The sequence below is a fragment of the Lycorma delicatula genome, chromosome 2 (genome assembly GCF_047948215.1).
Source record: "Lycorma delicatula isolate Av1 chromosome 2, ASM4794821v1, whole genome shotgun sequence".
In the NCBI taxonomy this organism is placed as follows: domain Eukaryota; kingdom Metazoa; phylum Arthropoda; class Insecta; order Hemiptera; family Fulgoridae; genus Lycorma; species Lycorma delicatula.
This window is the reverse complement of record NC_134456.1, coordinates 105,111,899-105,138,206: the sequence shown is the minus strand read 5'-3', so window position 1 is coordinate 105,138,206 and position 26,308 is coordinate 105,111,899. Positions and strand designations below refer to the sequence as shown.

Genomic DNA, 26,308 nt, shown 5'->3' with positions numbered 1-26,308 from the left:
AATTATTACTTATTTTACAATAAAACTAAGCTTGTAAGCAAATTTATTAAAACCTCCTCCTTTGATTAACAATCCCAGATAATCTGCTGGTTTGGGAAAAATAAGATTTTAATTATTTATGCCTTTTTTTTTACTTATTAGTACCAGACCCGGCAATGCTTCGTTATTGCTAGATTTGAGTATATATATATATATATATATACCTACGATACAGATTAAATATACACAATACATATATAAAATAAAATAAAGATATATATAAATTAACACAATTGAAAGTTTGATAAAAATAACAAAATGAACATTACGGAACTTCATAAAATTTAACCTTTCCCTTTTACCCTTTCTCCCTTTTCTCCTTATCCCTTTCTCCCTTTTATTTTCCCCTTTTCACTATTTTACATCCCTTTTCCCTTTCCTTCACCATTTCTCTTTCCCTTATTTTCCTTTCCTCCTTCCTCTTTCTCCCGTTTCTCCTTTTTTTTCTCTTTTATCTTTTCCCCTTTCCAATTCCTTTTCCCGATTTTCCTTTTCTCAATTTTCCTCTTTTTTATTTTTTCCATTTTCCGCTTCTTTCCTTTTTACCTTCCTCCCTTTTACCTTTTTCGATATTTTTCCCTTTTCCTATTTTGCTATTTCCGTTTTCTGATTTTTCCCTTTTCCCCGCGCTTAAATCGGTCCAGTAGTTTTTTAGTCTATAGCGGAACATATATCGGAAACACTGAAATGGAATCGTAAAATATTTAGTATTGCGTATGTTGCATTTACGTCCAAAAGACAAAGCTGTTTTTTTCAAGAAAAGCATGTTTTTACCTGTCGCAGATGTGACATTTTAGGTATATAAATGGTAAAATAATAATAATAACGCTTATTTATAATAATAATTTTAACTTTGAAGGTTAATAGTTTTTTTAACTTAAATACTTTCTGAGGTTTAGTTTAATTTAAAAATTATTATTATTGGGATTCCTATTAGGTTTAAAATAATTGGTGTAATTTATTCTTTTTTCATTATTTTTTATTATTTGATTTAGTTATTGTTGGAATTATTATATTTAGGTATATGTATGTGACCATTATTGATGATGCTAATATAATTATTGGTATAATTGGTGTTGTCCACATTGTTGATTTTATGATTATTCATTTTATTAGAAAACCTGTAGTTGGTGGTATACCTCTTATTGATATTGATGAAATTATTAATGATATTTTGGTTTAGCCATCCCATTCGTAATGAATAAATGAATATTTTCAACAAACCATAAAGACATCGGAACTCTATACTTCATCTTTGGACTTTGAGCTAGAATACTAGGTACAATAAGAAGAATAATTATCCAAATAGAATAAATACAACCCGGATCAATAATTAAAAATGACCAAATCTATAACACCATCGTAAAATCACACGCATTTATTATAATCTTCTTCATAGTTATACCAATTATAATCGGAGGATTTGGAAACTGACTGGTGCCAATAATAATCGGAGCACCAGATATAGCATTCCCACAAACAAATAATATAAGATTCTGATTACTACCCCCGTCAATCACAATATTAATTTCAAGTTCAGTCGTAGGATCAGGATCAGGAACAGGATGAACAGTTATTCCCCCCTTTCAGCTCAAATTGCACATTCAGGGCCATCAGTAGATCTAACCATCTTCTCACTTCACATTGCAGGACTAAGATCCATTATAGGAGCGATTAACTTTATCTCAACAACAATAAATATACGACCAAAAGGAATAACTATAGAAAATATACCACTATTCTGCTGATCAGTTCTAATTACAGCAATCCTAATTTCCCTATCTGTGCTAGCAGGAGCAATTACAATACTTCTAACCGACCGAAACTTCAACACCTCATTCTTTGACCCAACTGGAGGTGGAGATCCTAGCCTATATCAACACTTATTTTGATTTTTTGGACACCCAGAAGTCTACATTTTAATTCTGCCAGGAGTTGGATTAATTTCACATATTATTACAAATGAAAGAGGAAAAATAATAACATTTGGACACTTAGGAATAATTTATGCTATACTAGCAATTGGAATCCTAGGATTCATTGTATGAGGACATCACATATTTACTGTAGGGATTGTATTGATACACGAGCATATTTTACATCAGTAACCATAATTATTGCAGTACCAACAGGAATCAAAATCTTCAGATGAATAGCAACAATACAAGGAATAAAAAAAAAAAAAATCACCCCAAATAATCTGATCAATATGATTTGTATTCTTCTTCACAATTGGAGGACTAACAGGAGTTATTTTGGCAAACTCATCAATCGACGTTGTTCTACATGACACATATGTAGTAGCACACTTCCATTATGTACTATCAATGGGAGCAGTATTTGCCATTATAGCAAGAATTATTCAATTATTCCCACTAATAACAGGTATAAGAATTAATAAAAAATGACTAAAAATTCAATTCTCCACTATATTTCTTGGAGTAAACTTAACATTCTTCCCGCTACACTTCTTGCGTTTTGCAGGTATACCACGACGATACTCAGATTACCCAGACAATTCGTAACATGAAATATAATTTCATCAATAGGATCCCTTATCTCAATAATCAGAATCATAATATTTATATTCATCATACGAGAATCAATAATTTTTAAACGAATCACAATTTTCAAAAATAATAAATCATCATCAATTGTTAAATGTTTTTGGTTCAAATTACTTGATACAATACATTTTAAAATTAAAAATAGTATTACAAATTTAGTGTAGTAAATTAGCTGTTACTTTACAACAATGCAATCTGTATTATGTTTTTTTAACTTCTCATTTGCTTCTTAGTTCAATACAGATATTTGATTCTCTCTAAATGAATTCGTACTGCAGAGTTAAGTTGTAGCGATTAATTTTTTTTTACTCTGGTGCAAATCTTATTATTATTTTCGGTTATTCATTTAATTTTATCAAATAATAATGCGTTCTTTAAGTGGGAACAAAAGAAAAACTCTGTTGATGGTGTATGGGTACAGTGATAGAATATGACCTTTACAAGAGGTATGACCTTTCAAAATAGTTTTTATTTTATGGAAGAAATATCATTAAAAATAAATATTTATTTTTATTTTTTATAAAAAGAAAATGTCGATATTTATTTATTCTGTAGTTTTCAGAAATATACATCAAATTATGGGTATTTATTTACCAATAGTTAATTTTTAATTTGGTGCCAATTTCAAATCGCAAAAAAAAATAAATTGAAAATTATTATATTTTAGATTTTTATGTATATTTAATTTGTATTATTTATTATTATAGCTCAAATTATGTAAACCTGCTAATTTTTACTGAATTCTTTTTTAATTTCTCTATAAAAGATATATTATAATTAATTCTGGAAAAAAAAATTTCGTTTATGAAGTTAATATAATTTATTACTTTAAGTTCTGTAGAGCAAAAGAAATCAATCTATTAAAAAAACTGTAGACCATAAATTATTCAGTAGGAGTTGGGATTCTACACCTCCAAATAACACTTAAATTATTCATGTAAGACTAATTTCATTTATTTTATCAGTAGATTAACAATTTAATTTTTCATTATAATAATTTTTATCTGATGAAAAATTTTAATTTACCAGATGTGAACGATCTTATCTGTACATATTTATCGTAACATTTTAACTGCAATAAATGTCAATAAAATACTGAATACAAAAATAAAAAAAAAGAAAACGACAATTAAACATTTTATAAAACAAAGTATTTAATTTCAACTCTATTTAACGCTGAAAAGTTCAGCATAATAGTTGTTAGAAATATTTTTAAAAACTGCGTTTTTTTTTTACTTTTAAGACCGCAAAGACCACTTTAGTCAGAACAATTCAAGTCTTTTTTGCCGATCTTTAAGTTCTTAGCTTTTACTTTCTCCCAATATTTAGCCATTCTTAATGATCTTGCTTTACGATCCTCTTCTGAATAAACCCTTTTTGTGTAATTAAAAGTTCTTACTTTAAAGTTGGTATTCGGATCTTTAATAACAAATTTTAATTTTTCGGATTTATTAAGTAAATCTTCGTAAGTCATATTTAATTCTTGCATGTCTTCTTTAATTTCTTTGATCCATAATGGCGGATTTTTTAAAGACCAAAATTGATCGATAATTCTCTTAGTAATCGTATCCTGCGGTAATCTTAACAAGTGTGCACAGAAAGAAATTCGCTTCTTTTTCATAGTATCAATTAAGGATTCCAAGTTTTCCTACAGAAATTTATTAGGCAATAATCTGTACTGATTTTCGTGTTTATATTTTTTGTTTATGCAGGTTCTAAGAATCCTGCGTTCAACTTTAAGCAAAGGTTCAGTCCTATTTTTCTGATTTAATCTAAATAAAGTCTTGCTCGCGTAAGTAATTACCGGTTTAACCACAGTTTTGTAATGTCTAATTTTAGTGTTAATCGAGAGCGATTTTTTGTTGTAAGTATTTTTGGTTACTTGTAGCACTTTAAATAATTTATTAAGTCTTTCAGTCCAATTTTGTTTTTCGTTACAATTACAAGTAATGATCTCTCCAAGATATTTAAATTTTTCTACAAGTTCTACTTTGTTTCCATTAATATTCACAGAATTAATAACTAAATGATCTATAGCCATCATTTTAGTCTTTTCGTAAGAAATTTTAAGTCCAATTTTACTCGCAAGTTCTTCTATACTTGTTATTTGTATTCTGGCTTCTGCGATACTATTAGCTAATAAAGCTAAGTCGTCGGCAAATCCTAGGCAATTTAAATTTATCTCTTTTGTATCCTATGTGAATATTTTTTGGATTAATTTTAAACCATTCGCGCATCAGAAATTCTAGTTCACAATTAAATAATAAAGACGAAAGTCCGTCGCCTTTTCTCAGTCCGGATTTATGTAAAAAGGTTCGGAAAATTCCCCACGAAATTATATATATATATATATATATATATATAAAATTTATATATATAAAACTGCGTTTATATATATAAAAAAAATCACTGGCTATCGTTTAATTTCAAATACTTAATTTAAAATATCTACAGTTAATAATCATGTATCCAAAAAAATCTATCTCAAAAATTTCACCCAGAAAATTCATTTTTTTTAATGTTCCTTTTATCCTTATAACGCACGACTTTCTTCACCGGTAATTTTAAAAATTTGTGTATCATAAATACATAGCAGGACTAATTTTACAACAAGACCCTTACTATTTTTCATGTTATATATGCATCTTTTCCTTAAATTACCAAATTATCAAAAATTATAAAATGTATTAATTAAATTAAAAGATTTTCTTTCACAGAAACACTATTACTGTTTTGTTAAGTTTTTAATTGATGATGATAGTAAGATAAACTTGAATTTTCTACATACTCCTTTAACATTTACTTAAATATATATACAAATATTTTTTCCGTTAATAGCTAAACTTTTTACGCAGGTTTAATTTATTAATTATCTCCACATATTTATTTTACTAATATTCCACAATTTTTTTTATTTTTATTTATTTATATATTTACTAGATTTATTCATAATTAAATATTATGTAATGGTCCTCTGACTTAAAGTATTTCTCGGTTTTCCTTGATTCTTCCAGGTAAATACTAAAGTAGTTCCTCTTTGTTTAACATTCCTAAAATTATTTGTTATTTTGGGATCTGAATAAATTATTTGTTTATTGAATTAGTAATATTAATGTTAAATTACATTACATTTTACTGTAACATATTGAATAGTATGAATTAATTTTAGAATAATACAACGATATAGTATTATAATGATTTATATATAATATGAAACACATATATTTAGCATTAATAAGATGTTTACCTCGAAATTATTTTAAATTATTAGTAAACTTGACTTTAATTAATAATAATAATAATAATATTTGCATTAATCTATTACGACGCATAAAATTAATGACCTTAGTTAGAGCCTACATAGCTACAGACCTAGACCTTGGCATGATATCTTTTAATACGATAGTATTGTTATTATTATTATTATTAGTAATGCAGACGAAATTAAAATTTAAATGTAATATTGAATTTTTTATGTGTATTGCTCAATCTATATTTTTCCATCGATAATTATTTTTTACTTTTCGTACAACATGGAAGAAAATAAATTAGTTCCATTTTTGTTTGTTTTCCTTAAATTTTTTAAATAAATATACAAGGGATTTATGCATTTTAAAGCTAATTATAATCTAGGCCAGTGTTTTTTAAACTGTGTTCCGTGGAGATCACTCAAGGGTTCAGCGAATCTTACGTGCTTTTTTTCATAAAATTCAATACAAAACAATAAAAATTAACGCCCTACGAAAAATAGAATTTCAACTAACCATTGCTTCCACTAGCTTATGCAGTGAGATTTTTTTTTTGTAACATCACGCCAAAATCCTGTTTGCAAAGCAGGAGTGCGTGGTTGCCTTCCTACATTATCCAGGTCATTATTTAGGTAAGGTAATTTACATAGTAATCTTTAAAACCATAGGTGTATCTATAAGTATATTAACGTGTTCACGCAGGTATGTATACATTAACTTACGCATTTGTGCTTTTAATATGTGTGCATTAGCATGGTTGTGAAAATAAATAAATAAAACCATAAGCACTGAAAAAATAATATCAACAACTAAAACAAATATCGTCTTTGCGTTCGACCACAATCTCAAAATGAAAACACTATCGCCAACAGGAGTTGAGATAACCTTTTCATTGACAAAGTATAGTCTGTGTAATATAACTAAAAATAAAATGATTTCATTTTTTGTTAATAATTTTCACCCGTGATAATTAAGAATTTAATTAATAAATGAAATAGTCATTTGTCGATGCGTGTAATTTTTTTTTTTTAAGCGTTTACTTACTGATAAACTGTATTGGTTCTGTCTTTGAAGTTAAAATCCAGAAATTGTACTAAAAGTGTGTTTGAGTTTTATATTCTGCTGTTAATCGTATTATCAATATTAGTTACCATATAAACTTTATTCCGCCGTAAACTTTAAAGCGTTCTACTGCAGAACTTGACTGTTCTACTTCGGACTCAATAACTAGCTCTTTTGCTAAAGATAACGATGGTTATAATGAGAGTGCTACATATAAAAGGACCTTAAAATAAGTTACGCCAGTTATTGCTTCTACAAGTAATCAACCCAGAGTAGTTACTAAAAAAGCTTAGGAAGTATGATGAAAGTTATATGTCTTTAGGATTCATGAACAATAATGGCAATGCTCAGTGTGTTATATGCAGTAAAGTTCTCCGAAATAGCTTTATGGCTCCAGATAAAATGCGTCGGCATTTGAAATAGCTGTTCATAGCGAGTTTAAAAAAGATGTTGATTTCTTCATTCGAAAAAGCGAAGAAATATTAAAATTAAAATGTTTTATGGCTCAAATCATAAAGACGATAAATGAAAAAGCAACTGAAGCTTCTTACTTAGTAAGAAGCTATCAGATAGTTCAGCTATATGCTAGCTGCTTAGTTGAGCTTTAGCGATTGGTCGAATTGGAGTGCACACTTATTAAGGGGGTAATAAGTTTAAATGTTGGTTGCGATCAACCTAGTGCTATTCTAAGCGGTCCTCAAAAATGAAGCTTTAGTGGGAGACTAGAGGTTATACTCAGCTCCCGACGGACCAGACCTGAGGTCCTCTGGGACTTAGTTTATGCTGGCTGCACTCCAATCACTTAAATTAATTAACGATATTCGTTGCGGGATGACTGTATTTTGCTGATTGATATGCTGTCGTGGCTTACTTGAGGCATTTATTCGAACTGGATATAGTTTAGGGCTTTAAAGTGGTGATAGGCGCGGGGTCTTCGATCTTCCGCGTGTAGGCTTATAGCTTAGTTCCTGAGGGCTACGTGGTAGTATTAGGTGTCAGTTGTCTTCTTCGGAAGGCAAAATTTTTACTGGGGCGAAATTACTGATGTAGATGTCCCTCGGGGCATCTACATTAGTAAGAAAGTGGGATCATAGCAATTTCTTGCTATGATCCCACTTTCGAATGTTACGGTAGCTCATCGCATTAGAGATTTAGCAGCCAATATAAAGAATGAACATTTCGTCTGAAATGATACAAATTTTTATTACAAATGTATGAGTCTACCGATATAGTTGGACTCGCAATATCAATTTTCATCGTTAGATATGAGCATGAAAACGCATTATTGGAGGATATTCTGTTCTTTAAATCTCTATCAACACGTACTATTGGAGTGGAAATATCTAGATATCTGTAACGATGGAGCAAAGACCATGAGTGGCATCATTAGTGGGGTTGTACAACTTATTAAAAATATCACCAGAAACTGTTCTAGTAGTCACTGCATGATCCACAGGAGACACTTTTAACAAAAAAATTGTCTTGCAGTTATAAAATTGGTTTTGATGAGGTTGTCAAAATGATTAATTTCATGAAATCTCGGGCACTAAATAATCGGTTATTCAAAATACTATCTGAGGATATGGAAGGTGTATATTATATGTTCTTTTACATACTGAATTCCGATAGTTACCTCGAAGAAAGATACTAACCCAAATTTTTGAGTTAAAGGACGAATTGCGTGTTTTTGTTTCAGAACACAATTTTGAATTGAAAAATCGATTATTTTAAAGAAACTGGCTGTTTGAAATTGCCTATTTAAGCGATATTCTTACAAAAATCAATGAACTTAATTTAACCCTTCAGAGTAAACAAGTAAATGTATTTACTGCCAACGAAAAGATGCTTCTTTTTAGTAAAAGAAGGAATTTTTGAGATGTATTTATTTAATTTCCATTTTTCCAAACATTATCAGTATTACGATTATAATTTGAAATTATAGTTGTAATGAAATCACATTTTAAAAAGTTGTAAAACACGCCTGAATAAAATTTTCTTAAGTTTAACCTCATACGAAATATATCATCTCCCCTAAAAATGTATCAAAGTAATCCTCTTAGTAACCAATATATTAGAATAAATTTCATGATTGCAAGTTAAAATGTTCCTAAAGATATGAAAATAGAAGCCAACAACCCATTAAAATATGCAAACATACAAAATTTTTTAACACATATTTTATATGTGTTAAAAAATGTTGTTTTTGAGAAATAAATAATAACTAATTAAGTAATTTTGTTTTTGAGAAACATAGAAATCCAATGAAGAGATAGCCTACTTGTAGTCTACCTATAGTAACACTTTGCCTGTTATGTATTATAATTATCAAAAGGTAGAACAAAACGGTTCAGAGTCATAAAACAAACTTAGGAACACTTTAAATCTATTTCTCAGTGCTAACTAGGGAATAATATTAACTAAAATATAATATGATACAAAAAAAAAAATATCTAATTTGATTCGGATAGAATGAAGAGTCCCCTTATAACACATAGAAAACTTTAATACTATTTTTTTCTTGTTTAACTACAACCTCTTAAAACTTGAATATATTATAGAAAAATATATTTTAAGTAAAACTTCCAACAAATATTTCATCAAACGGAGGTGGAACCCCTTGATTATTATTACTAACAAAATTTATTCCAGTTTCATTCGTTTTTTAAAAAAGCAAATTCACTTCTTAAACATTCATTCTGAGAGTAGAAATTAAAAAAAAAAAAACATTTCTGAGAAGTTTAGAGCTTCCTTACATAATAAAAATAAACAACTGTAAGAAAGTGGGGGCTTGGCCCCTCGACTTCGAAGCGTTCATTATTCTCTTGGTTGTGAAAATATTTAATAATTTACAGATATTATTAAAGAAAAAGTTTAGGCATTATATTTCTGTTGCCATGGTGACAAAAATATATTAAAGTAAAAGGATTAATATCTGTTTTTTTAATATATAACCTCGAAGAGGGCTAGGACTTGATCTATGGCTTGAAACCTTCTCTGGTATAATAAGAATGTAAAAATCTGAAGGTTGGTCGGTTGGTTCTCGCGTGATGATGTTGCAAACAGGCAGATCCAACAAATTTCGCATTTATGTATACGAGACACATAAATGCGTAAGAAAGAGATATATTTCATTTAGTTATTTTTTTAAACAGTTTTAATTTTAGACCGAACACAAGATCACGAACACATCTACTCTTCGTCTAAAAACTATAATTAATAACATAGATTAATAACCAAATTATGTTAATTTTTACCATCATAAGAAATAATAAAATAGAGTTTAGAGGCAAAAGCATGAACAGAAAATATTTACAACTCACACATTATCGGGAGGGATTAATCTATAAAAATTATAATTTTTAGGTTTAATTCTTCTTATATCCTATTTTCTAGTTTATTTTTTTTATTTATTCTAATCGTTATCTTCCTTTTGTATGTTTCTTTATATACTTATTTCTACACATTAATTCATTAACCTTGGAAGCCATACTACATAAACAAACAAAACGTTTCCTTATTTTAAAAAAAAATTCTGACAAAATTTCTTTCATTTTCAGATCGGTTTAAATTTTCTTTATTTCGTACTCTTATCAACCTATCTAATTCTTATCATTCTTGTTATAATATCACATCTCAAAATCTTCAGATCTTTATTTTTCTCTCCTAAAACCTATACTTCGCTGTCATTCAGTGCTAAATTCCGTAAAAAATATTTTATTTCTAATATTAAAATTGAATTTAGTTACATTTTTTAACCTTATAATTAGTGACAATAATATCTACTTTTAATATAAAAGCTTTTCTAACTTTTCCAAGTATGTTTTCCTTTTACCTTATATAGAAAAATGGTTATTACTCTCGCTAACTGTTACTAGAGGTGTTCAATGTTTCTAAAAAATCTAGATTTAAGCATAAATGTATAGAATTAGATTTATATATCTATGTACCAATGTACTTTGATCATTATAGTTTAATTTATTGTGATGGTTATGAAAATATCTGAATGAAGTCGGATGGTATCATCTTATCAAATTATAATGGAGAACTATAGATCGTTGTAAGAGCAGTAAAATTTCAAATTTTAATTAAGGTAATATTATTTTCTGTAAAACATGATATTTATATTAGTATTAAACATTTTAATTTTTTTTTTATATTTGTATTACAATATTTCATCTATGTTCTGTTGTAAAGATAATATATTAGGAACTATAGTATATTATCAAGTAAAACAAAATTAGCTCAGCGCAGTAAATGAAATGTGACTAGCTTTTGTTTCATTATTATTATTATTATTATTATTATTATTATTATTATTAATATTATTATTATTATTATTGCTACTACTACTATTATCATTAAATCTCTTTATTAAGGAATTACTATTTCTATAAACTCAGCTGAGTTATATATCTATTGAAGAAGTCAGTTATTGATATAAATAACACTTAGAAAAGTTAAAACGAAGGATTATCATACATTGCACAATGTGGCAGAAGTAATATTAAGTTTATTAATCTGATTGGTATAAAATTTAATAACTACTATACTAATCCTTCGACCAATTTATTAATTTCAAAAGAATAACCATAGTTACTTCATATAAAATTAATTATAATAGTTAAAAAAGGATTTTAAATGAATTTTATTAAACAAAAATATTATTGAAATACATTAACAATAATATGAATCTTTTTTTGTATTATTTACGTTGATTATGAACATCTAAAAACCAAATTTCTAGATTTTTGAGTTTCATTCCCAGTTTCAAGGGTTAAAATTTATTTTTGAAAACCTGTTATTTTTAATTTCTCGGTAACAAATGAAGAAATCAACCTGATTTATGGTGAGTGTAATCTTCATGCCAATAAACAAATTTCTAGTTTTTTGAAATTCGACCTTGAAAGGGAATGAAGAAATGTAAAAAAAATGATTGTAAATTTTTCCAATACAGATTTTTTTTTTTTGGTGTTAGAAAGTTTATTGCAAAACTATCATTATACGTTTAAATAATCCAAAAAAAGGTTTAAAAACTCAAAATACAGTATTTTTTAATTTCTTTTTCCTGGGTGCACAACGAAGTGTCGTCATCAGCTCCCCAACACTATATTTATATCGTAAACAAATAAATATTAAAAATTAACAACTAAAAATAAATTAAAATCTAATCAGTAATATTAAAACACAGCATAAATGGAAAACACCTATGAGTATGTGAAAAGCAAAATAAAACCACAATGAAATACATACAATTAAAAATGAAACTTACAAGAACAAAATTATCATCTTGCGTAATTTGTTTATTGGCATGAAGATTAGTGTTTTCCATTTATGCTGTGTTTTAATATTACTGTTAAGTCCAACAAATCAATTAATTCGTTGTACGATTGACTATTACCATATTCAAATAATAATCAGTAATTTTATTTTATAGAAACCCGAAAAGTTAATTTTTTCCTAGATATGATTTTCTGACTGCAAATATATATTGTAATTAATATTAAAATTCAGTCTTGAAAATATATATCATTCAGAGGTCGAGTACAAAGAAAAAATGTTAATAAAATCAAGTTTTTTTTTTAATGGTTTTCAAGAATTTTTATTTTCAGTTTATTTTAATGACCGTGCTATTAATAACACGGCACTGGAAGGTATAATTAATTATTAGTGTCACTATGTAATGATTTTATTAATACTTAAGGTATTATTATGTTATTAAATGCATACTACTTCATTTTATTTGACTGAAATGAGATTTATCGGTAATGATGATGAATTGTATTTGTTTAAAAAATTCATTTAAAATCCTTTTTTAACTATTATAATTAATTTTATATGAAGTAACTATGGTTATTCTTTTGAAATTAATAAATTGGTCGAAGGATTAGTATAGTAGTTATTAAATTTTATACCAATCAGATTAATAAACTTAATATTACTTCTGCCACATTGTGCAATTTATGATAATCCTTCGTTTTAACTTTTCTAAGTGTTATTTATATCAATAACTGACTTCTTCAATAGATATATAACTCAGCTGAGTTTATAAAAATAGTAATTCCTTAATAAAGAGATTTAATGATAACAGTAGTAGTAGCAATAATAATAATAATAATAATGAAACAAAAGCTAGTCACATTTCATTTACTGCGCTGAGCTAATTTTGTTTTACTTGATAATATACTATAGTTCCTAATATATTATCTTTACAACAGAACATAGATGAAATATTGTAATACAAATATAAAAAAAAAATTAAAATGTTTAATACTAATATAAATATCATGTTTTACAGAAAATAATATTACCTTAATTAAAATTTGAAATTTTACTGCTCTTACAACGATCTATAGTTCTCCATTATAATTTGATAAGATGATACCATCCGACTTCATTCAGATATTTTCATAACCATCACAATAAATTAAACTATAATGATCAAAGTACATTGGTACATAGATATATAAATCTAATTCTATACATTTATGCTTAAATCTAGATTTTTTAGAAACATTGAACACCTCTAGTAACAGTTAGCGAGAGTAATAACCATTTTTCTATATAAGGTAAAAGGAAAACATACTTGGAAAAGTTAGAAAAGCTTTTATATTAAAAGTAGATATTATTGTCACTAATTATAAGGTTAAAAAATGTAACTAAATTCAATTTTAATATTAGAAATAAAATATTTTTTACGGAATTTAGCACTGAATGACAGCGAAGTATAGGTTTTAGGAGAGAAAAATAAAGATCTGAAGATTTTGAGATGTGATATTATAACAAGAATGATAAGAATTAGATAGGTTGATAAGAGTACGAAATAAAGAAAATTTAAACCGATCTGAAAATGAAAGAAATTTTGTCAGAATTTTTTTTTAAAATAAGGAAACGTTTTGTTTGTTTATGTAGTATGGCTTCCAAGGTTAATGAATTAATGTGTAGAAATAAGTATATAAAGAAACATACAAAAGGAAGATAACGATTAGAATAAATAAAAAAAATAAACTAGAAAATAGGATATAAGAAGAATTAAACCTAAAAATTATAATTTTTATAGATTAATCCCTCCCGATAATGTGTGAGTTGTAAATATTTTCTGTTCATGCTTTTGCCTCTAAACTCTATTTTATTATTTCTTATGATGGTAAAAATTAACATAATTTGGTTATTAATCTATGTTATTAATTATAGTTTTTAGACGAAGAGTAGATGTGTTCGTGATCTTGTGTTCGGTCTAAAATTAAAACTGTTTAAAAAAATAACTAAATGAAATATATCTGTTTCTTAGGCATTTATGTGTCTCGTATACATAATTGCGAAATTTGATGGATCTATCTGTTTGCAACATCATCACGCGAGAACCAACCGACCAACCTATTGCGTTCAGATTTTTACATTCTTATTATACCAGAGAAGGTTTCAAGCCATAGATCAAGTCCTAGCCCTCTTCGAGGTTATATATTAAAAAAACAGATATTAATCCTTTTACTTCAATATATTTTTGTCACCATGGCAACAGAAATATAATGACTAAACTTTTTCTTTAATAATATCTGTAAATTATTAAATATTTTCACAACCAAGAGAATAATGAACGCTTCGAAGTCGAGGGGCCAAGCCCCCACTTTCTTACAGTTGTTTATTTTTATTATGTAAGGAAGCTCTAAACTTCTCAGAAATGTTTTTTTTTTTTAATTTCTACTCTCAGAATGAATGTTTAAGAAGTGAATTTGCTTTTTTAAAAAACGAATGAAACTGGAATAAATTTTGTTAGTAATAATAATCAAGGGGTTCCACCTCCGTTTGATGAAATATTTGTTGGAAGTTTTACTTAAAATATATTTTTCTATAATATATTCAAGTTTTAAGAGGTTGTAGTTAAACAAGAAAAAAATAGTATTAAAGTTTTCTATGTGTTATAAGGGGACTCTTCATTCTATCCGAATCAAATTTGATATTTTTTTTTTTGTATCATATTATATTTTAGTTAATATTATTCCCTAGTTAGCACTGAGAAATAGATTTAAAGTGTTCCTAAGTTTGTTTTATGACTTTGAACCGTTTTGTTCTACCTTTTGATAATTATAATATATAACAGAAAAAGTATTACTAGAGGTAGACTGCAAGTAGGCTATCTCTTCATTGGATTTCTATGTTTCTCAAAAACAAAATTACTTAATTAGTTATTATTTATTTCTCAAAAACAACATTTTTTAACACATATAAAATATGTGTTAAAAAATTTTGTATGTTTGCATATTTTAATGGGTTGTTGGCGTCTATTTTCATAACTTTAGGAACATTTTAACTTGCAATCATGAAATTTATTCTAATATATTGGTTACTAAGAGGATTACTTTGATACATTTTTAGGGGAGATGATATATTTCGTATGAGGTTAAACTTAAGAAAATTTTATTCAGGCGTGTTTTACAACTTTTTAAAATGTGATTTCATTACAACTATAATTTCAAATTATAATCGTAATACTGATAATGTTTGGAAAAATGGAAATTAAATAAATACATCTCAAAAATTCCTTCTTTTACTAAAAAGAAGCATCTTTCCGTTGGCAGTAAATACATTTACTTGTTTACTCTGAAGGGTTAAATTAAGTTCATTGATTTTTGTAAGAATATCGCTTAAATAGGCAATTTTAAACAGCCAGTTTCTTTAAAATAATCGATTTTTCAATTCAAAATTGTATTCTAAAACAAAAACACGCAATTCGTCCTTTAACTCAAAAATTTGGGTTAGAATCTTTCTTCGAGGTAACTATCAGAATTCAGTATGTAAAAGAACATATAATATACACCTTCCATATCCTCAGATAGTATTTTGAATAACCGATTATTTAGTGCCCGAGATTTCATGAAATTAATCATTTTGACAACCTCATCAAAACCAATTTTATAACTGGAAGACAATTTTTTTGTTACAAGTGTCTCCTGTGGATCATGCAGTGACTACTAGAACAGTTTCTGGTGATATTTTTAATAAGTTGTACAACCCCACTAATGATGCCACTCATGGTCTTTGCTCCATCGGTACAGATATCTAGATATTTCCACTCCAGTAGTACGTGTTAATAGAGATTTACAGAACAGAATATCCGCCAATAATGCGTTTTCATGCTCATATCTAACGATAACAATTGATATTGCGAGTCCAACTATATCGGTAGATTTATACATTTGTAATAAAAATTTGTATCATTTCAGACGAAATTTGATGGATCTGTCTGTTTGCAGTATCATCACGCGAGAACCAACCGACCAACCTATTGCGTTCAGATTTTTACTTTCTTATTATACCAGAGAAGGTTTAAAGCCATGAGGACTAGAACTTGATCTAGCCCTCTTCGAGGTTATATATTAAAAAAACAGATATTAATCTTTTTACTTCAATATACTTTTGTCACCACGACTACAGAAATATGACTAAACTTTTTCTTTAATAATATCTGTAAATTATTAAATATTTTCACAACCATGAGGATAATGAACGCTTCGGTGACGAGGGGCCAAGCCCCCATGCTAGAATAGTATCGGTTAGTAAATATTTATATATATATATATATATATATATATATATATACCGCGTTGGTAAAAAGTAACTTAATTTGATAGTGTTTCTTAATTATATTAAAAACTTTAAATTTTATTAATCTGAAATGATTCCTTCAATTTTTTATAAAAACAGCAATCAAGTCACTCTCTATGTTTGTTTGTTTGTTTTTCTTTTGCTTAATGAATAAATTCACCATACAAAGTTTGTATGTGGGAATATGGAAAATGGAATTTTTGTAGCGTATGGAAAAAGTCATACATGATCGGAATTCAAACCCGGGACCCCCAGATGAATGACTGAGACGCTATCATCCCGCCACGGAGATCAGCTAAAATATTTAATGTATTAAAATATTTGAGATCTTAATATTTGCTCCAAAAAAAAACCTTTCGGCTCGCTGTAAGACGGAGGTAGATTTCACCGATGCTAAGTTAAGTAGGGAATAAAATAGATTTGCACCTTAAAGTTAAGAAAAACTTCAAATTTACTCAATACGACAATGGTTGCATCTGAAAATAAAGTTTCACATGTTTAGCATACAACAAGCCGTAGTATATACAGAAATATTTTAATCATCTCTTGTCGTAACGATTGGTCACATCAAAAATAGTTCCGGTCAAAATTTTAGGTAATGTTTAGAGGACTAACGACCACTTTAAACCGATTCGATAATGTGCCTATTAAGGAAGGTATGATTTTTTGTCTTCGAAACCTCATTTTTTCAACCCCCCTGGTCCAATGGTTGGTGATACTAAAAACCTTTACTTAGATACGTTTTAGGCCCTTAACCAAAGAATAGTAGGAACTTTAAATGAATTCTATATTCTACTTAATAAGAAAGTTATAGCGATATTTTTCTTTTTTGAAAAAGCCCCTATTTTCATCCTCATGATCCGATTTTGCCCATTAACGAATTCGACCGAGAGTTTGGGTCGTTATATTTTATTATCAATTTGAAAGTGATTGGCGCAAAATTACGGTATTATCTATACATATATATATATATATATATATATATATATATATATGTATGTATAAACTTTTAAATTGACGGTGGTTTTGGGTTCTGGGATATGTGAAACGCAAAGATATGTCGAAATTTTCCGGAAGTCGAATCATGGTACCCATTATAATAGGTAGCTTTCTTATGAAATCTATGACGAAAAAATAGTCATATTTATCAGACAGGTAATATTAATGAAGACAATATTTATGAGAAGTTCATTTTGAAATTTAGTGTTTTTAAGAAATGTTTGTTGTTTAATAATTTACAAAAATTACTTGTACATTAAAACAAATGCTAAAAAGTTAGATATAGTTACACATATCATAAAAATATACAAAAATTTTATCAAAACTGTATGAATCATTTTCGAAATAACCAGATTTAATATTTATTTAAATATTTGTTTCAGCCTGACAAGACAAATGTGTTAGTTTTTTATTTTGGTTTTGCATGGTTATGTAAATACCCGTTAAAAAAAATGTTTTGAACAGATTTTTAAATTAAATACTTTTTAAACATTTCATTAGAGATAAAAAATGTTTTGGTAAATAAAAGTTTTTAATTAATTTTTAAATATTTTGATGTAGAGTGATGGAAAATAGGCTTTGAAATCAAAACAACAGAAAAACGTGATCTGAATATGTGGAAAATGCCACTCAATACACAATGTATTATAGAATACTAACAAAAAATGCACTCTATTTTTTTTTTCATTTAAAAGCAATACATTATATAACAGAAGAATAATGTGAGTTATAATGTTTGAAATGAATGCTCATTGTCTGTCTGATAATTTTAATTGAATTGGACCGAAATTAACGGATATGATTTTTCGATGAAAAATGTCTTAAAATTTCAACTTTATTTCATTAGTCGTTATTCATTAGCTGGAATAAATAATAAAGAGTATATTTTATCCAATCGTAAACTGAAACTCTAATACATTCCCGTTGATTAGACACCATTTTCAAAAGTTCCTCAATAAAATAGGAATTAATTCTATTCTATAGTAATTATTATATCTATTCTCTAATCTGGTTAAGTAGTATTATAATAATTCTAAAAGCCAATGACGCTAGTCACAAACCAATGGAACTTTAGAAGTGTTCTTGGTTTGAGCCAGATAATTTTCTATATCTCCTTTCTTTAAATTGTAAAAATGTATAAATACCGTACAATTTCAAATTCCCTAGAAAAACTTATGATAAGTTTCTGATTTAAATTTTTGATTTAGAAAATAAATACCAATTTAAAAAACAATATGTGAATTTAATGCAGTTAAATTAATAAAATAAAAATCGTTAAATCGTTTAATCGTTATTATAATAAAATGTTGTAATTAATGTAAATATTTATTTAATTGTTTTTTTAGTCTTACGTGACTAACTGTGAGTGTCAGTAAAGAAAGAAAACTTGACCTTGTGTATGACCATGACAATTAATATTATACTTTAGCCCTTTTCTTCCACTCCTTATAATTATAATTATAAATATGTGTATATAAAAAAATAATTTGCATTCTTATAAAGGATATATAAAAAATTACAATACTTTTTCAAGTAAGTACGTAATTAACGTTATGTACAATTACACTAGAATTTAAGTTACTATTAAATTGGTTTAAATACATTTTTAATAGTATACTTGTATTTTATATAAAATTAAAACTAACAAACACGTTGTAATAATTTGAATCGGTTTTTGTTTCTTTGGTATCTCATGTACACGTAAGAATTGAAATGTTTTTACAGATACTTTCAAGATGACCCTGATTAATACGTTAGCTATGTGTAAAATGACTAAAAATTTACAATGATTCCATCCATCTTCAAAAATAATATTTTAGGTAGATTTCATAAGAAAGCTACCTATTGTAATGGGTACCATAATTCAACTTCGGGAAAATTTCGACTTATCTTCGCGTTTCACATCCCTCAGATCTCAAAACACCGTCAGATTCAGATCAAAAGTTTATACATACATATATGTTAATACAATACAAATATATAATATAATACATACAATAATATATACATATATATATATATGTATATGTATATATTTTGTGGACACTATAACTGCCGTAATTTTGCGCCAATCACTTTCATTTATTTGTAAAATATAGCAAGCCAAAATCTCGGTCGAGTTCGTTAACGGCCAAAATCGAACCATGGAGGGCTTTCGAACCTGAAATGTATGATTTATTTTCTCCCTCATATTGTGTTTAATATTTGAAAAATTTCCTCCTTGATAATACTTAATCTATATAAAAAAAGTCATTTCCGTGGAGGAGTCAAATAATAATTTTTAAAGTAAAAATTTAATAGAAATAATATTTTATTTTCATCAAATATAATCCCGTTCAAGATATAGAAAGATTTCCCTAACTTCCTCTAGACTGTTTTACTGTTTTGAAAATTGAATAGAATTAATCTGCTACCCAAACTTTCACATCAAACTTCATGATTTTAAATTAAATAATTTTTGAATTACGAATTCAGAGACTAACATGCGTACGCAACGACGATACATACAGAATTTTGTAATCAAGACACAGTGTTTTTGTATTTCTGATTATAAAGTCTTCAAATGTCAATCAAAGAATTTTTTTTACGTAATCTGTTAGAAAATTATTAATGTTTTTTGTATGAGGGATATCTCTAAAGTATAGACCGCTAGGAAATTTCTCTCCTTAGGTTTGGCGATTCTGTGTCGTTCATGGCCGCGCTAGTAGTGTACACACTGCATTATTGTCTGTAAGTTGTCGCATTGTAGTATCGTTCATTACGTGTGAGTTATTACATTATAAAATGAATTGGAAAATCGATGTTGCCGCCGACTGTGAAATACGTGGAGTCATACTTTTTTAAACCATCAAAACGTTAAACCAGCTGAAATTCATAAGCAGTTGATTTCTGTTTACGGTGATAATGTAATGAATGAAAGAAACGTCCGAAAATGATGTGAAAGGTTTTGAAATAACAGAATTAATGTGAACGATGAAGAACGTTCGAGGAGGCCCTCGATAATCATCGAGAACTTGTTGACACGCGTCGATGATGAAATAAGAAAAGATCGTTGCTCAACGATTTCCGACCTGGCCCTTCTTTTTCCTCATGTTTTTTCAAGAGTTGTTATTGTTTGCACTGTTCATGACCCTTTAGGCTTCAGAAAGGTTTGTGCAAGTCGGATGCCGCAAGTATTAACGGAACGTCACAAAAAAATCCGAATAGGATATGCTTTGGAATTTTTGATGTGCTACACAGAAAAAGGTGATGAGTTCCTCAATTCAATTGTTACCGGCGATGAAAATTGGATTTCGTATTACACGCCAGAGAGAAAAAGGTAGTCAATTGAATGGCGTCATCCTCAATCACCTGTTAATCAGTTAAGATCACCTGATAATCTTCAATCACCAACCAGACCGACCAAGGTCAAGTCACAGCCATGTGGACACAAATTGATGGCCACAGTCTTCCGGGATCGGTTTGGCATACTGCTGATTGATTTCATGCTACGTGAAACGACTATTAATGCAGAAGCCTACTGCGAAGCTCTATGTAATTTACGGCGCGTCATTCAAAATCGGCGCGTGGGTGGCTGATCGATGGCTGCACGATAATGCACGTTCACATGTTGCCGGTCCAACATATGATTTATTGAGAACATTTGGATGGGAAATTTACAATCACCAACCATATAGCCCGAACTTAGCTCCTTCTGATTGTCATTTGCTTGGGAAGTTGAAAGAATTTTGTGGATGGAAAACGATCCGCGGGTGACGATGAACTTAAAACTGCTGTTAATCAGTGGCTAAATGGATTGGCGGCAGAAGAATACGACGAGATATATTGAAGCTGTTGTATAGCTACGATAAATGTCTTAATTCATGTGGTGGATTATACTTATAGAGAAGTAGTATAACGTATGTAGTTTAAGAGAAATAAAAAATATTTATGAAGTTTTCAGAATAAAAATTATTATAATGAAGCAGTCTTTATTTTAGAGATAACTCTCGTACTTTTAATTTCTCAGAAATGCCGGAGAAATGTTTTGACAATTTTTTATGAATTTTTTTTTAAATTGTAAGTACACACTTACCATGGGATTACATAACTTTAATCTTATTTAAATTTAATCACTATAACTTCCGAACAAAGAATAATTTCAGAGCCGGGAAAATTGCATTTTGTAGCAAATCTTATGGGATTTCAGAAAATTATTCCACTTTTGTCGATTTTCTCACAGTTTTCGACATATATGCGAAACACCGCAAAGCTGCTCATTAAAATTTTGCTTATGGGATGGAAAAAGGGAGGGATAATTTTCTCAAAATGAAATGTGCATAACAATTTTTCTATTGTTTGGAACTGTTAATGTGGAAAATTTCACCACAATTGGAATAAAACTCTAGATCTGTATGTATAAAAGTATAAAAGACTAAGGAACACGCAAATGTTCTTTATACACACACATATATTTATATATACACAAAATACGGTATATAATTACTATTATTATATTTATTAGTAATAGACTTACTATTTACTTTATATATTTGATACAAAGAGCACATTTTCATTTGGTTATTAAGTATCTAGATTACTTTTGTTTTAATTTAAAAAATTATCCCATTTTCTAAAACCCTTATTAATTGATTGAAAAATAAATAGATTTCAGTTTACAGAATTGTTTTCATGACATTAAGTAACCTACATAAAAATATGTCAAAGTCTTTCACTGCTAAATATAACTGAGCCAAGGATAATCTGTCTATTAAATTTAATATCTTTAGTAGATTAACAAGTGTCCTTTTTCATTAGAGGTTTAGAGTCAGAAAACGAATAAAAAGAAAATGGTAATTATAGCTTATAAGAACTTTACTGACATTTCTCAGTCTGTCATGACATATTATTATATACAGATATATAACATTGAGTAAGGTGATAAATAATATTTATATTATTAGTTTTTAGAAGTAAATTTAATTAATCAATATAATTTGCTTCAGACCCCCAATAATTAATAAATCAACCTTTTTATAAAGTTTTCAAATACAAATATCGTTATTAGTGGCTAAATTCCCTTTCTGTTGTCAAATACCTTGATTTATGTCCCTGGTTATAGGTTACCTTCTGATTTTCATTCTGTAAATATTTAGTTCGTTAAGAATCCATTTTTTACAAAACGTTTACATTTAATTTTAATATATAATTAAAAATACTTGATAACTAGTTTAATTTTGTGTTAGATAATGAATTCTCATCAATGCGTTAAACAAAACAGTATATAAAATTAATTGTATTATGTAAACTACAAACTTAATCGTTTGAAGTAAATTAAAATAAAGAAAAAGAAATAGTACAAAATCTAATAAGTTATATTTAGATAGTTAGATGACTGTTATTTATGCTAAAACGAATATTCATTTTATAATCTATTATGAATGTTTAAATACTAATTTGTTGATTAAATTGAGAAAATTGTAAAATATTTCATAGTACTTCAAAATTCGATTAAATGACTTTGGCATATTAATTTGTTTTTTTTTTTTTAATTTTAATACGGATAGTACTGTTTCTCTCAGTATACTCCAGTACACTAACGGTTAAATAAAAAAATCAAACCCCATTAAATAAACAAATCAATTATTTAATGTACCGTTAGTGTACGCGGTTAGGTACTCCATGTATGAAGTTAATACAATCAAAAAATTAAATAGGCTTGTATAAAAAAACTGGACTAAATTAAATTAAAATTATAAAATAGATTAATTATTTTACATAGCGACATCATACATTTATGTGAACTAGAGTATATTTATTAATCAGAAATAAAAGATTTAATAATTTTATTTTCTTGCTTCCACTTTGTATTCTTCGGTTTAATGAAATTAGTATTGTTATACACATGAAGATATATTCAGAATTGATGTTGATGAGGCTGATGATGTATTAAAAATATATACACTTGATATATATTCAATGAAATATTCAAAACATATGTTATACACATGATGATATAGTTAAAATTACATTTTAACTATACCGGTTGATTAAAGTTTTCACAAAGATTTTCAAGAATTTTACACTTTTTAAAAAAATAATATTTTAAACAATTTTTTAGAAAAGATAATTCTCTCTTGTAGAACTGAATATTACCTGTGTTTTGGTGAGCTAGGCATTTATTTGAGAAACTACATCAAAACTCACTTTAACAAGAAAGCTTTTCATTGTATCCTACAAAAATGATTATGACGTACTCATTAATAACTTGTGATTACTTGAATGTTTGCTGGCTGTTGCAGGCGCAAACGTGAGATAAACAATATTTAGTTCATCTACCTATTTTGTGTTTTTAACAATCAATACTGTTTCTCTTATTATCACTAATAAATTAAAAGAAGAAATTAGAAAAATATTCTCATTAAAATTTGTCTTTAAATTGTTATACATCTATTGAAATCTGGTTAGTAAACGTTCGTTCCTTAAAAAGCAAAATAATAAGATGTATTCCGCCGGTTCACTTATTAAAAAAAAAATAAAAAACTGGAGATTTCCCTGGTGGGTTAAACATCTTTTAAATATATGTTTGTATCTTCATAGTACTATAAAGAAATAACCAGGGTTTACCAAAGAAAAGGAAACTTCCTAATGAATTTTACAAAATTCATTAAGAAGTTTGTAAGATTCATTTAAATGAATCTTACATCAATTTAAATTGGAGATTTAATTTTACACACACCTGCACTCATACACACACACATATACATATACATTTCTACTTAAATAAGACTTTTATTTAAATAAGAACCGAAAGCTACACCGAAAAAATAAAAAGGACTACGTTATTTACAATTTTTTGTAATTTTAATTTTGAACGTAGGTAATATTTTCCTTTTTGAATCGGTTTTTGTGTCGGTTTGTGCACGCGCGCGTGCACACACCGACACACATACACACTCATTGATAAAGTGAGAGTGGTAGAGTATGACGAAAAGACTAATAGATAGATAATGTGTTAGAGAGAGTCACTATTTCTATCGGAAAATAACACATAAACCCGCGCGCGCGCACATACACACACACATTTGCATGCAGAGCGAGGGAGAGAGTGAGCGAGAAAGTTTGATAGTGGCATTGACAATTGACAATTTCTGTACATATCTATTGTCACACACACACACACACACACACATTTGCACGCAGAGAGAGAGAAAGTATGATATAGAGACGTTGACAATTGACAGTTTACTGTACATATACATTATCACACACACGCGCGCGCGCGCACATTCCCATTCGAAGTGAGAGAGATCGAGCGAGAAAGAGTGATAGAGAGACATTGACAATTGACAATTTACTGTACATATACATTATCACGCATACACACACGCGCGCGCGCTCACCCCACACAAACACATTCGCACGCAGAGAGAGACAGAGAGAGAGAGAGTTTTTATTCATTTTAAAATCATTTTTATGCCCAAAATCAAGGAAATACAGGTGATTCAGGAGGATAGGGCAAACGTTGACAACTCATTCTTGAGGCTAAAAATAAGAAAAAAGTTCACCTAAACATAAGTCCGAAAACGCTTCGTTAGCGAGTTATACAGGATGAAAGACTTCGCTCGAGTTTCAGTTCCTCAGGGTAAATTAAGGCTTTCTGAAATTCCGGGAAAATCAATTAAGGGGCAAATTCAATTGTTTTTTATGGTTTTTGAGCTGGGAAATCGAAAAAAATAACTCCCACAATTTTATCTCTCTTAGTTTCTAAAAATGACGTTTTATATTTAGGTATTTTCACCTATAACAAATTAATATCTTATTCTGTGTTAGAGAACATAATTTTACCAAATTTTTTTCTTAACTGAAAAAAATAAATATCGCTGCAAAAAACAAAAGTTCAGTTCTGTAAATTATTATTGCAAAAAAAATTCTGTTAATTTTCGATTACATCGGCAATTTTGAAGACGTAATTTTTTTTAATAAAATAATATTTTAATATGGGTAAAGGCAAAAAAAAATTGTTTTGAAATTAGTTCCTTCTTTTTATTTTAAAGTGATTACGTATTGAAAATTACTAAGAAGTTATGTCAGGAGGGATTCATTAGAAAGATTAAACAACTGTAATAACATTGACCAATCAGAAACACAGAAAAGTAATTAACTTCAGATCAAGAGCAGGAAAGTGAGAGCGGAAGGGTGTAGTAGAGCTGAGACCGAGGCGATGACCCGACAGTGGTGGAAGGAAGTATGGGCAGAGACTACGCTGCGGCCTGGACCAGAAGGTTAATAAGTGATTTGGACGCATGGCTGGATCGGCAACATGGCGAGGTGAACTTTTACATAACACAGATGATGTCGGGTCATGGATGTTTTGGTTACTATTTAAAAAGATTCGGCAAGAGAGACACACCCAACTGCGACTACTGCCAGGAGGTGGACGACGCAGAGCATACGATGTTCGAATGCCTGAGATGGACACAATACAGACAATTCATAGCAGTCAATAACCTGAACGCGAATAACATAGTAGAGTGGTCGCTAAGGAGGGAGCAGAACTGGAATGTTTTTAACAACTTCGCCGGTACGGTTCTTCGCACTAAGGAAGAGGAGGCGCGACGAAGGAATCGTTGGGTTCAATCGTAAATAGGGATAGGTGGAGAGCCCCGTCTCTGAGAGCCTGTATGCGCTGGCGTGCAGGTTTCGGTGAGGGGACGGGAACGACGGGGAGATTTCGCGGGAATAAAATTAAAAGACCTAGACCCGGCCGGTGTGGCTGGTTTTGGGGGTGCGCGCGCTCCTTGTCCTGGT

The 26,308-nt window shown here is 28.5% G+C and overlaps 1 protein-coding gene across 4 annotated transcripts in view; it reads right to left on the bottom strand.

Moving 5' to 3' along the window:
- Positions 1 to 26,308, bottom strand: part of LOC142319069 (luciferin sulfotransferase-like) — a 359,044-nt gene that overhangs the window by 264,397 nt on the left and 68,339 nt on the right. The window lies entirely within an intron of this gene.